We start from the raw sequence: 15,799 nt of genomic DNA, 5'->3' as shown, positions 1-15,799 counted from the left end.
TCTCCACGGGAGATAGACAATACAGGTTTATATTTGTCTATTTATGTATGTCTCTAAATTTTTGCTACTCATCTTTGTGTATCTCATATATAAATGATAGATTTATTTTCTTTTTGATGTATGCCCTTGATCAGCTCCTTTACTTAGTGAGAAGTTCTTTGTTATTGTTTGTTGTTGTTCAGTCGCTAAGTTGTGTCCGACTCTTTGCGACCCCATGAACTTCAGCATGCCAGGCTTCCCGGTCCTTCACTATCTCTCTGAGTTTGCTCAAACTCATGTCCATTGAGTCAGTGATGACATCCAATCATCTCATCTTCTGTTCTTAGTTCTTAGTGTATTTTTAATATGTTATTTCCTTTTTATTCTTGAAGGCTTAGTTCAGTATGTATTTAGAAGATAATGTTACTTTAGTTTGATGATTATCGATTATCTTATGCCTTCGAAAATATTCCTCCATTTCTGGATTTCATCACTGCTCTTCAGAAAACTGCTACTTGATAATAATCTTTGGACAGCATCTTTCTATTTTCTTTGACTGAATTTAAGATTATATCTTTGTCTTTTGCAATCTACAATTCTATTAATATATATATAATTAAAAATATTATATTAGTATGCTTATAAGTCTGGATATTTATATCTAGTATCCATTTTTTAAAGATTTCCAACATAAAATCTTCAAATATTACATATCTCTCAATCTCTTTAAACTCTTTTCAGAACATCAGTGGAAGTAGTGATGGTGATTCTGAGCTAGGTCACTGGCAAATGGAACCTCATGTTGATTTTTGAATACAAATAAGATATTCCTTTCTGCAACCTTGACAAACCTAGACAATGAATGAGGACTAAGAAGCTATTGTTATGCAACTGGGGCCTAGAAATGATGGCTATTTGGATATTAAGGTATGAGAGTCTTTATATTTTTCCAAATTCTCTTAAGACCAGGATAAATTTAATTATAAGCATAATACATCTGATTTCTAGCTCATCTCTGATAACAAATAGCTATTACTGCAAAAAATGTATTTTTATAAAGTAGTACTCTGTGTGTAACATTATACCAAAACATTGTATCAAAAGAGCTGGATCAAAATACTACATTCTACATAAGGATCTAGCAGTGATATATTCAACTGTGACATCCATCAGAAGATGCTGACATCAGTTGAGCTGTCTGCTAAGGAATAAGAGCATTCTTACTATTTTCTTTTATTCAAGAAAAGGTCAAGTGCTGTTAAAGGGACAAAATACTATATAAGATGCATATCAAGTGCCAGTTTCTTGCTATTAGGGCCATATAGAATTTGATTAAGACTAGATTGTCACCCTACTTTAAAGTGAGCCCAGACTTTACTGGGATAAAACCAGTCTAACATAAAAAACCATATTAAGACCAATTAAAGACCAATTTAAGACCATATTAAAGACCAATTTTGAAAGACATTGTTCTCATAACTCTTTGATAAGATACTTTGAATATTTGTTTGTTGATGGTTCTCTATACAAGTCCAAAATAAGACTCCAGCTTATTCAACATTGGCCACATAGGGTAGGGAGCTATCTTACAAATACTATTCTACAAAACTGACAATTAAATGCAAAAATCCTCCATCTAAGGCTTCCCTGATAGCTCAGTTGGTAAAGAATACACTTGCAATGCAGGAGACCCCGGTTCAATTCCAGGGTCAGGAAGATCTGCTGGAGAATGGATAGGCTACCCACTCCAGTATTCTTGGGCTTCCCTGGTGGCTCAACTGGTAAAGGATTTGCCTGCAATTTGGGAGACCTGGGTTCTATCCCTGGGTTTGAAAGATCTGCTGGAGAAGGAAATGGCAACCCACTCGGGTATACTTGCCTGGAGAATTCCATGGACAGATGAGCCTGGCAGGGTACAGTCCATGGAGCTGCAAAGAGTCAAGTCCCGACTGAGTGACTAACACACACACACATCCTCCATCTCAGCCTCTCTGAAAATAAGACTGAACAACAACTGCACAAACAGTCCTTCATCTAATTATCATATCCTCCCCCATTTGTGATACAACTGTCTTCAGATATTGTGAAATATCCCCTAGGGGAAAACTGCCCCTGGTTGAGAACCACTGCTGTAGTTTTACCATGCTTCTCCTATCTGCCTACCAATCTGAAATCTCCCTGAATAATTACCTTAATTAATTTTCTCAGTGTCCTTCTAGAGTTTCTTCATGTAAACGCCTTATTTTACACAAAAACACTTTGTTCTTATCCTTGTTTTTCTAACTTAAAGGTTTGGAAAATTGTCATTAATTTTTTGATAAACACTTGAATTACTTTAATATTATATCAAAATGAATACATTTGTACTTACATAATTTCATATATGTATATGTAATCACAGGACAAATTTCCAGAACAGTAGTGTTTTATATATATATTTATCAGTTCAGTTTAGTTCAGTTCAGTCGCTCAGTCATGTCCGAGTCTTTGCGACCCCATGAATGGCAGCACACCAGGCCTCCCTCTCCATCACCAACTCCCGGAGTTTACACAAACCCATGTCCATCAAGTCGGTGATGCCATCCAACCATTTCATCCTCTGTCGTCCCCTTCTCCTCCTGCCCCAATCCTTCCCAGCATTAGGGTCTTTTCCAATGAGTCAACTCTTGGCATGAGGTGGCCAAAGTTCTAGAGTTTCAGCTTCAACATCAGTCCTTCCAATGAACACCCAGGACTGATCTCCTTTAGGATGGACTGGTTGGATCTCCCTGCAGGTATATATATATATACACATACATATATATATATGTGCACATACATACATACATAGTTAAAGAGAGAGGGGGTGGATATTGACAAATTTCCATACAAATGTATCAGCTTACACTCTTATCAGTAATGGTAGTTTCATGGAAAAATAGTATTTTTAGGTTGTTAGAAGTCACAGTTATAGTTTGTAATTCTTGTTCTTTGTTTTACTTTTTTTTTTTGATTTCTAGTTAAAAAAAAACAACAACATGATATTGAACTGTACTGCTTCTATTTTCATATTGTAGTTCCTTTTATAAACTTCTTGCTTGAAAATCAAGGGGAGTAAAAGTTCCTGAAACTTTAGTGAGGTAATTTGGAAAACAAATTATTTTCAGAGAGGCTGAGAAAAGTGATAAAGTCCAAAATAATATGGTTACTGGTCTCTGGAGATGCTGATAAAATACTCTTAAACTCTATTTATTTAGTGACTAAAGGTGATAATATATCCCCTGGTGGTTCAGAGGGTAAAGCGTCTGCCTGCAATGCGGGAGACCCGGGTTCGATCCCTCAGTCGGGAAGATTCCCTGGAGAAGGAAATGGCAACCCACTCCAGTATTCTTGCCTGGAGAATCCCATGGGAACCTGGTAGGCTAGAGTCCACAGGGTCACAAAGAGTCAGACACGACTGAGCAACTTCACTTTCTTTCTTTCAAAAGTGATAATCCAACTTTTCTTGAGTATTATTCACTATGAGGATGATTCAAACAGGGATTTTCAGAGTCATAAACCTATTAAGTGTTTCACTTAAGCTTTCTTGAGCAAGTTTAGGACTGCAGAAACTTTAATGAAGGAGAAAAAAAACAAGTTAAATCAAGATTTCAATATGAACATAGCCATTGATACCTTTCACCTTTGGAAAAAGTCTAATGAGTCATGGCAGTATTAATCTACTTGAAGAGATGATACATATTACCTTTCATGTTTTTCTTACGGTTTTTGTATGTTATTTTATAAATGGGCCCAGCTGACCAGTATGTTCCTACATTCTATAAGATTTCATTCATTAAAATTTCTCGTATCAATGCTTTTCCCTTTAATCATTTTAAGTAGGAAGAAGACTATCATATAGGGCCTTCAGTTTAGATTACTACTTCTTCCCTCTCATCATGAATTTTGTCTCCTTCCCTATTTGTATAACTTGGCCAAACTTTTAACAAAGATGTATTATTGAAAAAACTAGCCAAACACTTAATTGTGTTCAGAAAATGTGAGTTCATTAGGTGTACTTATATGATACTTATCAACATCTAGTGCTTTTCCCATTAGAATAAAAGCTATTCACCTTGTATTACAATTAAAATATGATTACTATGGAAGATCTGAAAGGTTTATAGTACTGTGCTTACTGGAACTCACAGAACCAAAGTGTTCCTTTTCATGTCTGTAAAACTGAATGCAATTATTTATAAATGATTATGCCCTTTCAGATATCTCCTCCTAGCCAAGACAATATTAACATCATCATATAGTCAACAATAATGGCATGTGAGAAGCTCTAAAACGATGAACATGACTGAATTCCTTTTACATCTATAAATCTGAAACTACTTAGAAAGCTCTAAAATTTATAAGTACTTTAAGTATTATAAATTTTTATCAAGTGTGGCCTTTAAAACTAAAGTTTTTATTCGTGTATTATGTGCATATTTTGCACGGCTTACTTGAGGGAAACCCATTCTTCATGTTAAGCCTGATAGCCAGAGAACAAACAATTCATTTGATAATCATTTGTTCTAGAAGCCATCACTTTTAACTTGGCTTAAGACCAATTTGAATTGATCAATATTCTTGAGCACTGTGACTTTCGCGGGAAGAGAGAAAAGATAGAGCAACAGAAGATAGTCTTTTCTTATGTGTTCTGTGACGATTATCTCTTTTAGTAGGTCTCTCCAAATCAGTCCCCGTTGGGAAACATTACTGGAATGCTTTCCTTTTCTGGGAAAGTGGGAGCAGAATAGAGTTAACTTGCTGAATTTAGAACTTCAGTTCAGTCACTCAGTTGTGTCCGACTCTTAGTGACCCAATGGACAGCACCACTCCAGGCTTCCCTGTCCATCACCAACTCACGGAGTTTGCTCAGACTCATGTCCATTGAGTTGGTGATGCCATCCAGTCATCTCATCCTCTGTTGTCCCCTTCTCCTCCCACGTTCAATATTTCCCAGCATCAGGGTCTTTTCAAATGAGTCAATTCTTCCCATTAGGTGGTCAAAGTATTGGAGCTTCAGCTTCAGCATCAGTCCTTCCAATGAATATTCAGGACTGATGTCCTTTAGGATGGACTGGTGGGATCTCCTTGCAGTCCAAGGGACTCTCAAGAGTCTTCTCCAACACCACACTTCAAAAGCATCAAATCTTCAGCGCTCAGCTTTCTTCATAGTCCAAATCTCACATCCATACATGACCACTGGAAAAACCATAGCCTTGACTAGATGGACCTTTGTTGGCAAAGTAATGTCTCTGCTTTTTAATATGCTGTCTAGGTTGGTCATAGCTTTTCTTCCAAGGAGCAAGTGTCTTTTAATTTCACAGCTGCAGTCACCATCTGCAGTGATTTTGGAGCCCAAGAAAATAAAATCTGTCACTGTTTCCATTGTTTCCCCACCTATTTGCCATGAAGTGATGGGATCGGATGCCATGATCTCAGTTTTTTGAATGTTGAGCTTTAAGCCAACTTTTTCACTCTCCTCTTTCACTTTCATCAAGGGACTATTTAGTTCCTCTTCACTTTCTTCCATAAGGGAGTTATCATATGCATATCTGAGGTTATTGTTATTTCTCCCAGCGATCTTGATTTCAGCTTGTGCTTCATACAGCCCAGCATTTCACATGATGTACTCTGCATATGTTGAATAAGCAGGGTGACAATATACAGCCTCGACGTACTCCTTTCCCAATTTGTAACCAATCTGTTCTTCCATGTCCAGTTCTAACTGTTGCTTCTTGAGCTGCATACAGATTTGTCAGGAGGCAGGTAAGGTGGTCTGATATTCCCATCTCTTGAAGAATTTTCCAGTTTGTTGTTATCTACACAATCAAAGGCTTAGAAGTTAACTTTCATTAAATAAAGAAAATTATTTTTTGTGAAATTTTCTTTCATAAGCCAAATTTATTTGGGTTTGGTTCTATAGATTCTTCATGGTAGAGTTCATTTCTTTTCTTAGAAGATACAGAATGCTTCCCAGACTAGGTTGTGTTTAAATAATGTTCATTTTTAATCTGTGCGTCAGAAGAGGAGAAAAATCCCAAGGGGCTTATTTTGTTCAGCAAAGTGAAGTCTACTACACTATCTTTGAGACAAAGGAGAATTCACAAGCTTTTAATCAGGAGAATAACACTTCCACAGATCCAGGTGTTCAATGGAAATCCTGGGCGTTCAAAAGTTTTCAGTGCATCTACCCAGATTCCTATTTCATGTCACTGGATCTTGTTCCTTCAAGATATAATGCTAGCATGGCAAACTTGCTGGAGTCAAAATTTTTAACTTCTATAGAGCTCTGGCATTATTTATGTCTGTTCTAGATTTGATCTTGAGCTTTTTTTTTTCTTCCTTTTTTGGATGCTAGGTCGCTCGGTTATGCCCACCTCTTTGTGATCCCATGGACTGTAGCCTGCCAGGCTCCTCTGTTCATGGGATTTTTCAAGCTAGAATACTGGAGGAGGTTGTCATTTCCTTCTCCAGGGGATCTTCCTGACCAAGGGAACAAACCTGGTGTCTTCTATATCTCCTGCATAGCAGGTGGATTCTTTACCAGCTGAGTCATCAGGTAATCCCCAATCTGTTTGTATGCCAGTATCATTATTCTTTCTTGGTTTTTCTATTTACATTTGAAGTGTAATAAAGAATAGCAAGGAGAGATAAGAAAGCCTTCCTCAATGATCAGTGCAAAGAAATAGAGGAATACAATAACTGGAAAGACTGGAGATCTCTTCAAGAAAATTAGAGATACTAAGGGAACTTTTCATGCAAAGATGGGCTCAATAAAGGACAGAAATGGTAGGGACCTAACAGAAGCAGAAGATATTAAGAAGAAGTGGCAAGAATATACAGAAGAACTGTACAAAAAAGATCTTCATGACCCAGATAATTACGATGGTGTGAGCACTCACCTAGAGCCAGACATCCTGGAATATAAAGTCAAGTGGGCTTTGGGAAGCATCACTACAAACAAAGCTAGTGGAGGTGATGGAATACCAGTTGAGGTATTTTAAATCCTGAAAGATGATGTTGTGAAAGTGCTGCACTCAATATGTCAGCAAATTTGGAAAACTCAGCAGTGGCCACAGGACTGGAAAAGGTCGGTTTTCAGCCCAATCCCAAGAAAGGCAATGCCAAAGAATGCTCAAACTACCACACAATCGCACTCATCTCAGCTCAGTTCAGTTCAGTCGCTCAGTCGTGTCCGACTCTTTGCGACCCCATGAATTGCAGCATGCCAGGCCTCCCTGTCCATCACCAACTCCCGGAGTTTACCCAAACCCATGTTCATCGAGTCGGTGATGCCATCCAACCACCTCATCCTCTGTCGTCCGCTTCTCCTCCCACCCCCAATCCTACCCAGCATTAGGGTCTTTTCCAATGAGTCAACTCTTCGCATCAGGTGGCCAAAGTATTGGAGTTTCAGCTTCAACATCAGTCCTTCCAATGAACACCCAGTATTGATCTATTTTAGGATGGATTGATTGGATCTCCTTGCAGTCCAAGGGACTCTCAAGAGTCTTCTCCAACACCACAGATCAAAAGCATCAATTCTGTGGCACTCAGCTTTCTTCACCGTCCAACTCTCACATCCATACATGACCACTGGAAAAACCATAGCCTTGACCAGACGCACTTTTGTTGGCAAAGTAATGTCTCTGCCTCTAAATATGCTATCTAGGTTGGCCATAACCTTCCTTCCAAGGAGTAAGCATCTTTTAATTTGATGGCTGCAATCACCATCAGCAGTGATTTTGGAGCCCCCAAAAATAAAGTCTGACAGTGTTTCCACTGTTTCCCCATCTATTTGCCATGAAGTGATGGGACCAGATGCCATGATCTTAGTTTTCTGAACGTTGAGCTTTAAGCTAACTTTTTCACTTTCCTCCTTCACCTTCATCAAGAGGCTCTTTAGTTCTTCTTCACTCTCTGCCATAAAGGTGGTGTCATCTGCATATCTGAGGTTATTGATATTTCTCCCGGCAATCTTGATTCCAGCTTGTGTTTCTTCCAGCCCAGCGTTTCTCGTGATGTACTCTGCATATAAGTTAAACAAGCAGGGTGACAATATACAACCTTGACATACTCCTTTTCCTATTTGGAACCAGTCTGTTGTTGCATGTCCAGTTCTAACTGTTGCTTCCTGACCTGCATACAGGTTTCTCAAGAGACAGGTCAGATGGTCTGGTATTCCCATCTCTTTCAGAATTTTCCAGTTTATTGTGATCCACACAGTCAAAGGCTTTGGCATAGTCAATAAAGCAGAAATAGATGTTTTTCTGGAACTCTCTTGCTTTTTCGATGATCCAGCGGATATTGGAAATTTGTTCTCTGGTTCCTCTGCCTTTTCTAAAACCAGCTTGAACATCTGGAAGTTCACGGTTCACGTATTGCTGAAGCCTGGCTTGGAGAATTTTGAGCATTACTTTACCAGCATGTGAGATGAGTGCAATTGTGCGGTAGTTTGAGCATTCTTTGGCATTGCCTTTCTTTGGGATTGGAACAAAAACTGACCTTTTCCAGTCCTGTGGCCACTGCTGAGTTTTCCAAATTTGCTGGCGTATCGAATGCAGCACTTTCACAGCATCACCTTTGAGGATTTGAAAGAGCTCAACTGGAATTCCATCACCTCCACTAGCTTTGTTCGTAGTGATACTTTCTAAGGCCCACTTGACTTCACATTCCAGGATGTCTGGCTCTAGGTGAGTGATCACACCATCGTGATTATCTGGGTCGTGAAGATCTTTTTTGTACAGTTCTTCTGTGTATTCTTGCCACCTCTTCTTAATATCTTCTGCCTCTGTTAGGTCTATACCATTTCTGTCCTTTATCGAGCCTATCTTTGCATGAAATATTCCTTTGGTATGTCTAATTTTCTTGAAGAGATCTCTAGTCTTTCCCAATCTGTTGTTTTCCTCTATTTCTTTGCACTTATCGCTGAGGAAGGCTTTCTTCTCTCTCCTTGCTATTCTTTGGAACTCTGCATTGAGATGGGAATATCTTTCCTTTTCTCCTTTGCTTTTCGCTTCTCTTCTCTTCCCAGCTATCTGTAAGGCCTCCTCAGACAGCCATTTTGCTTTTTTGCATTTCTTTTCCTTGGGGATTTTCTTGATCCCTGTCTCCTGTACAATGTCACGAACCTCTGTCCATAGTTCATCAGGCACTCTGTCTATCAGGTCTAGTCTCTTAAATCTATTTGTCACTTCCACTGTATACTCATAAGGGATTTGATCTAGGTCATACCTGAATGGTCTAGTGGTTTTCCCTACTTTCTTCAATTTAAGTCTCAATTTGGCAATAAGCCGTTCGTGATCTGAGCCACAGTCTGCTCCCGGTCTTGCCAGTGAGATACCTCATTCCAAAGTGATTGGTTCAAGGATAGTTGACAGCAAGACATATCAGAAATTTCCCTAAGATTTATGATGCTAAAAGACAAAATACCTCTTATTCTATGGCTCACAAATCAACAGAAATTTAGACTTGGAGCTGTCTGTCAGTTACCATCCTTCCTGGCATGTAGAAAAGGCCTTCTCTGAAAGGAAACATACATAGAGAAGAAAGCATCCATTTTGGATGTGGAAAAAGACCCTAAAATCAACATTTAAAAACCTACATCAAGCTAGGTCCTAATCCAAATCCGTCTTTAGACTCCTGAGTTGCATGAGCTAAATTCTTTTCCTTCTTAAAAACTATTATGTTAGTTTTTATATCACTTTCAACTGAAAGAACCACAATACATATAAAATCATTACTTGAATATTTTCAACATTGATTATGTACTGGAGACTTTCATTTCTGATCAGACATATTCTGTGCTATACCCTCCTTGCCTAGAATTGTCCCTAGCATTGCATAAGTATTAGTGGAGTGAATTATGTTATTCATAGACATAAAATTAGACTTCTTAATGTGTAATACAGCAATGTTATTGGAGAAGAAAGATGTGTGTGTAAATATATTCACTGGGGGAAAAATACAATGAGGCATTACAATTGCTCTTCTTTAAACATTTCTGACTACTTTCAACTTATTGTGTGTGCATGCTAAATCTCTTCAGCTGTGTCTGACTCTGTGCGACCCTGTGGGCTGCGGCCTGCCAGGCAACTTAAATTCTAATGAAAGGAGAATGTTCAGAATATGATTGCTTAGTTCTACTTTTGGCTCTACCAATGTCTTTGACATATTATAATATCTTGAATCTTATTTCCACACTCTATCAAACTTCTAGAAGGTCTTGTAGGTCTTCATAGATCTGTTCAACTTCAGCATTACTGGCCTGGTCATAGACTTGGATTACCGTGATGTTGAATGGTTTGCCTTGGAAAGGAACAGAGATCATTCTGTCGTTTTTGAGATTGCATCCCAGTACTGCATATGGCTCTTTTGTTGACTATGATGGCTACTCCCTACCCTAAGCCCGAAGTCAGAGGCGGTGCCTGGGAGGAGCTACCCCATGCCCGAGATCAGGGGCAGCAGCCGGGAGGAGCTACCCCACGTCCAAGGTAAGGAGCAGCAGCTGCGCTTTGCTGGAGCAGCCCTGAAGAGATACCCCACATTCAAGGTAAGAGAAAACCAAGTAAGACGATAGGCACTGAGAGAGGGCATTAGAGGGTAGACAGACCGAAATCACAATCACAGACAACTAGCCAATCTGATTACATGGACCACAGCGTTGTCTAACTCAATGAAACTATGCCATGTCATGTGGGGCCACCCAAGATGGACAGGTCATGGTGGAGAGGTCTGACAGAATGTGGTCCACTGGAGAAGGGAATGGCAAACCACTTCAGTGTTCTTGCCTTGAGAACCCCATGAACAGTATGAAAAGGCAAACAGATAGGATACTGAAAGATAAACTCTCCAGGTTGGTAGGTGCCCAATATGCTACTGGAGATCAGTGGAGAAATAACTCCAGAGAGAATGAAGGGATGGAGCCAAAACAAAAACAACACCCAGTTATGGATGGGACTGGTAATAGAAGCAAGGTCCAATGCTGTAAAGAGCAATATTGCATAGGAACCTGGAATGTTAGGTCCATGAATCAAGGCAAATTGGAAGTGATCAAACAGGAGATCGCAAGAGTGAACGTCGACATTTTAGCAATCAACAAACTAAAATGGACTGGGAGGGGTGAATTTAGCTCAGATGACCATTATATCTACTACTTTGGGCAAGAATCCCTTAGAAGAAATGGAGTAGCCATCATGGTCAACAAAAGAGTCCAAAATGTAGTACTTGGATGCAATCTCAAAAACGATAGAATGATCTCTGTACTGTGGGCAGGAATCCCTTAGAAGAAACTACCACACAGTTGTGTTCATTTCACATGCTAGCAAGGTAATGCTCAAAATCCTTCAAGCTAGGCTTCAACAGAATATAAACCGAGATCTTCCAAATGTACAAGCTGGATTTAGAAAAAGCAGAGGAACCAGAGATCAAATTGCCAACATCCATTGGTTCATAGAAATGTTAGATAGTTAGAATAGGAAAAAGGAGTCCAAAATGGGGTTGGCTAAAAAGACAAATATGGGAAAAGCCTGTGAAAATAGAACAAAGGAAGGTCCGAGGACCAGAGTGAGGACCTCAGGTAAAACGAGCAGCCCAATTTACATAGGGCAGCCTCAGGGGGAGAAAACAAATGTATAAAAGGAGGAAGCCTAGAAGGATAGAGGCTTTCTCTTCTCTTTGTCTTTTGGATTGTCCCACCCTCACTCCTTGAGGGTGTACTATACTTTGCTTTTCCTATAAAACTGAGCTATAACACTGGTCCGTCTGTCACTTCAAATTTTTGCTGCAGCGAGACAGAACTGAGGAAATTACACACTCCCCTGACAGAAAAAGCAAGGGAATTCCAGAAAAACATCTACTTGTTCTTCATTGACTACATTAACACTTTTGTGTGGATCACAACAAACTGGAAAATTCTTAAGGAGGTGAGAATACCAGACCACATTATCTGCTTCCTGAGAAACCTGTATGCAAGTCAAGAAGACTGCCTAGAAAGAATACAAATTGAAAAAAAAGAGGCCCATCAAGAGAATTTCATTGTGCATTGGACTTAAGGTGTAGTCTGATTGAGATCATAGACCAGACACCACAGAGAGCTATCAGGAAATTTAGGGAAATATGAGATCTATACCAGCAGAATATTAAAAAGGAAGGTTAGTCTACTTTATTAATGATCAAGACTATTGTCCTATACTTCCACTCTTCTTTTAAAAGAACAAATATATGAACAAATATAATGCTCAGAAATTATGAATGCTTTTATTTTCTATTTATATTTTTTCACAAAATAAGATTTTGGAACACAAACATCAATTATATGAAGCACTAGTTGATAATTTTACAACTAGGCTAGACAGCAATATGTAAGTGAAACCACTAATACAGTTATTAACACAGCTAATTAACATAAAAATGTCAGGAATATAAGTTAAAAATAATCATTTAATGTTAACTCATTCAACTTTAGTCAATTAGTTAACAATCAATATCAAATCACCAAGTATGTAAAATCATGTCCTTCTTTTTTAAAATTTATTTTTATTGGAGGATAATTGCTTTAAATTCTGTTGGTTTCTTCCGTATAACAATATGAATAAGTGTATATATGTCCCCTCCCTCTTGAACTTCCTTCCCTCCCACCCCACCCCAGTCTTCTAGGTTGTCACAGAATACCAAGTTGAGCTCCCTGCAGTATACAGTAATTTTGTATTAGCAATCTACTTTTCATATTGTAATGTTTATGTTTCAATATTATTCTCTCAATCCATCCCACCCTCTCCTTCCCTGCTGTGTCCATGAGTCTGTTTTCTATGTCTGGACCTCTTCTTATCCTGCAAATATGTTCATCAGTACCATTTTTCTAAATTCCATATATATGTGTCAATGCATGATTTTTTTCTCTGACTTACTTCACTATGTATAACAGGTTCTGAGTTCATCCACCTCACTAGAACTGATTCAAATGCATTCCTTTTTACAGATGAGTAATATTCCATTGTCAATATGTTCCACAACTTTTCATCCATTCTCATCTGTCAACGGACATCTAGGTTGCTTCCATGTCATAGCTATCACAAGTAATCCAAAGAAGACATGCAGATGGCCAACAAACACATGAAAAGATGTTCAATGTTGCTCATTATTAGAGAAATGCAAATCAAATCTACAGTAAGGTCTCACCTCACACAGGTCAGAATGGCTATCATCAAAAAATCTACAAATAATAGATGCTGGAGAGGGTATGGAGAAAAGGGCACACTCTTGCACTGTTGGTGGGAATGTAAATTGATACAGCCACTATGGAGAACAGTATGGAGATTCCTTAAAAAACTAAGATTAAAACTACCACTTGAACCAGCAATGCCACTGCTGGGTAAATCAAGTCCTCTTTATTAAATATGCACATCTCTGGATCAGACAAAAACCGAGTGAGTTGATTGAATCTAAAAGTCCCAAGTTTAAATTATTTCTCTTCTCTTCAATTTGCTCTGATAAAAGAAAAGAGTTACCTACTGGAATATTGTCAAAATCATTTCCATGGCAACCAGCTATAATGATACCTATCTCAATATATTATGCCAGATGCTTTTATAGATATTATACATATGGGGAGAGAATAATAATAAAAAATATTCTTAATTTATTTACACCCCAATTGGTTCTAGAGAACAAATAAAGCTTAAGTGAAACTCTCTGCAAATTTTCTTTACTACAAATGTTCAGGAAAAATCTATTTATCACACTCTCCCCTCCTTCAATAAAAAAGGGCTCTCTAAAGAACAATAGCTCAGAGACAAAGAAATATAATTAGAAATTAAGGCATATTTGAAGGCTTGACAATACTTCTTTGTAGCAAAGAATTTGATCTTTTGGCATTGAGCAGTTCAACAAAAAACCAGTAAAATACTGGTTGTAATATACAATCAATTTATTAAAAATGTACTTCAGGGACTTATTTTTCCCCTCAGGATTAGAAGTGAACTTTCCACTTTTCATTGTTATTCAGACTACAAGGCTTTGGGGAATAATCAGTTCATCTGCTGGGTTTAAGAAATGACCCACAAGTCGCATTCTTTGTTTGCTTTTGCAAAGGTCACCACGCAAATGTGCATGCTTTGTACCCAAATGAACTCAGAGAAATGACCTGAAATCTGACATGTCTTATGGCTCTGTGACAAGTTCTGACCCTTCTTTTCCAAAAAAAAAAAAAACCACACAAAACTTAGATATAAACTTTGAGAGTATAAAAAATGTAAACAGAGCAATCAGGATCCATCTAAGAAACAAACACAATTAGATGGAAATAGCAACTCTTTTTCTTTTCACATTAATAACAAGGCATTGCAAATCACAGCTTAATACAAGAAAATACACTTAAAATATCACTGTTTGTAGTTTTATCAGACTTCCCTGGTGACTCAGACAGTAAAGCGTCTGCCTACAATGTGAGAACCATGACCCATTTTCCTTAGCCCACGGGACAAATTTAACTGAAATAATCTGTCATCAGAAAACATAAAAACATACGGTTTTTCAACTAATGAGAGCAGATGAACAGATGAAAACAGTGAAATGAAAATAGAAACTACATGTTCTTTCTGATATAGTGATATCACTATTTTGATATAACATGGAAAAGTAAAATAAAGTTATTGCACTTACTTAGAAAATTCAGTCCCCCTAAACCTCAAATCACTACTTTCTTCCAAAAGTACATAGAGTAAAAACAGTACACTTTTGTCTACATTGTTATTAAAATTCCACAATGTCCTTTAATTTCACTTTCCCAAAGTAATTTTCTTGATATTTTGACAACAGCAACATTGAAATAATAGCACGTTTACATCAGAACGGATTAAATGTGTTTAGAAGTAGCTGAAAACATGAGGAACAAATGAATTCAACGTAAAAAGGGGAAAGGACTGGGGCAAAGTTTTTAAAGTGATTTACTATCTTCATGTTTTTCTTTCTTTCTTTCTTTTTTTTTTTAACATTGAAAACATCTGGAAAATAGGGAAAGGGAGTTAGGAAGAATGTGACATTGAGGTTTCTTTTATTATTAAGAAGTACTTCACATATCCAAAGTGGTCTAAAGAACATTATTACAAAACCAAGTATAAATCTTCCATCCACCTTGAGAAATAAAACTTTATGATAATTGAAACCTCTTCACCCTGATCACACCCTAAATCAACTCTGTTGAATTCTGATTATATAAATCCATCATTGGATTTTATAGTTCATCCTACTCTACTGTTTAGTTACAGAACTTCCATAGGACTGGCGAAACAGACTCTATGAGGGCAAAAACAAAACCTTATGTGCACCAGGACCCAGGAGAAAGAAGCAGTAACCCCACAAAAGACTGACCCAGACTTGCCTGTGAGTGTCCAGGAATCTAGAGGAGGCATGGGTCAACAGTGGCCTGCTGCACGATCAGAAGCACTGAACACAGCAGTACTGGGAGCCAACAGTGCTGGTATAAGTCCTTTTGAAGGAGGTCTTGCCATTATTGCTATTACACCTACCATAGTTTGGCCTCAGGTCAAACTACAGGGAAGCAAAACAGCCCCAGTTCAGTCCAGTTCAGTCGCTCAGTTGTGTAGAACTCTTTGCGACCCCATGACTCCAGCACCCTAGGCTTCCCTGTCCATCAGTAAATCCCAGAGTTTACTCAAACTCATGTCCACTGACTCGGTGAGGCCTTCCAACAGAAATGTTCCCTTGGTATCTCTAATTTTCTAATTTTCAAAACAGAACCATCTATCAACAGAAAATTGGACTAAAGATTTACAGAAATGGT

General features: G+C 38.1%; 1 long non-coding RNA gene across 1 annotated transcript in view; it reads left to right on the top strand.

The window, feature by feature from the left end:
* The window catches only part of LOC145542910 (uncharacterized), a 178,604-nt gene that overhangs the window by 150,461 nt on the left and 12,344 nt on the right, over positions 1-15,799 (top strand). Inside the window, exon 4 of the long non-coding RNA XR_014080246.1 lies at positions 11,786-11,921. This is a non-coding gene — a long non-coding RNA (uncharacterized LOC145542910). The remainder of the gene's footprint in view (positions 1-11,785; positions 11,922-15,799) is intronic.

Source organism: Giraffa tippelskirchi, chromosome 3 (assembly GCF_054371585.1).
Source record: "Giraffa tippelskirchi isolate mGirTip1 chromosome 3, T2T-mGirTip1v1.2.pri, whole genome shotgun sequence".
Classification (NCBI taxonomy): Eukaryota; Metazoa; Chordata; class Mammalia; order Artiodactyla; family Giraffidae; genus Giraffa; species Giraffa tippelskirchi.
Note: the sequence above shows the minus strand (reverse complement) of the source record. Positions and strands in the feature narration are given on the sequence as shown.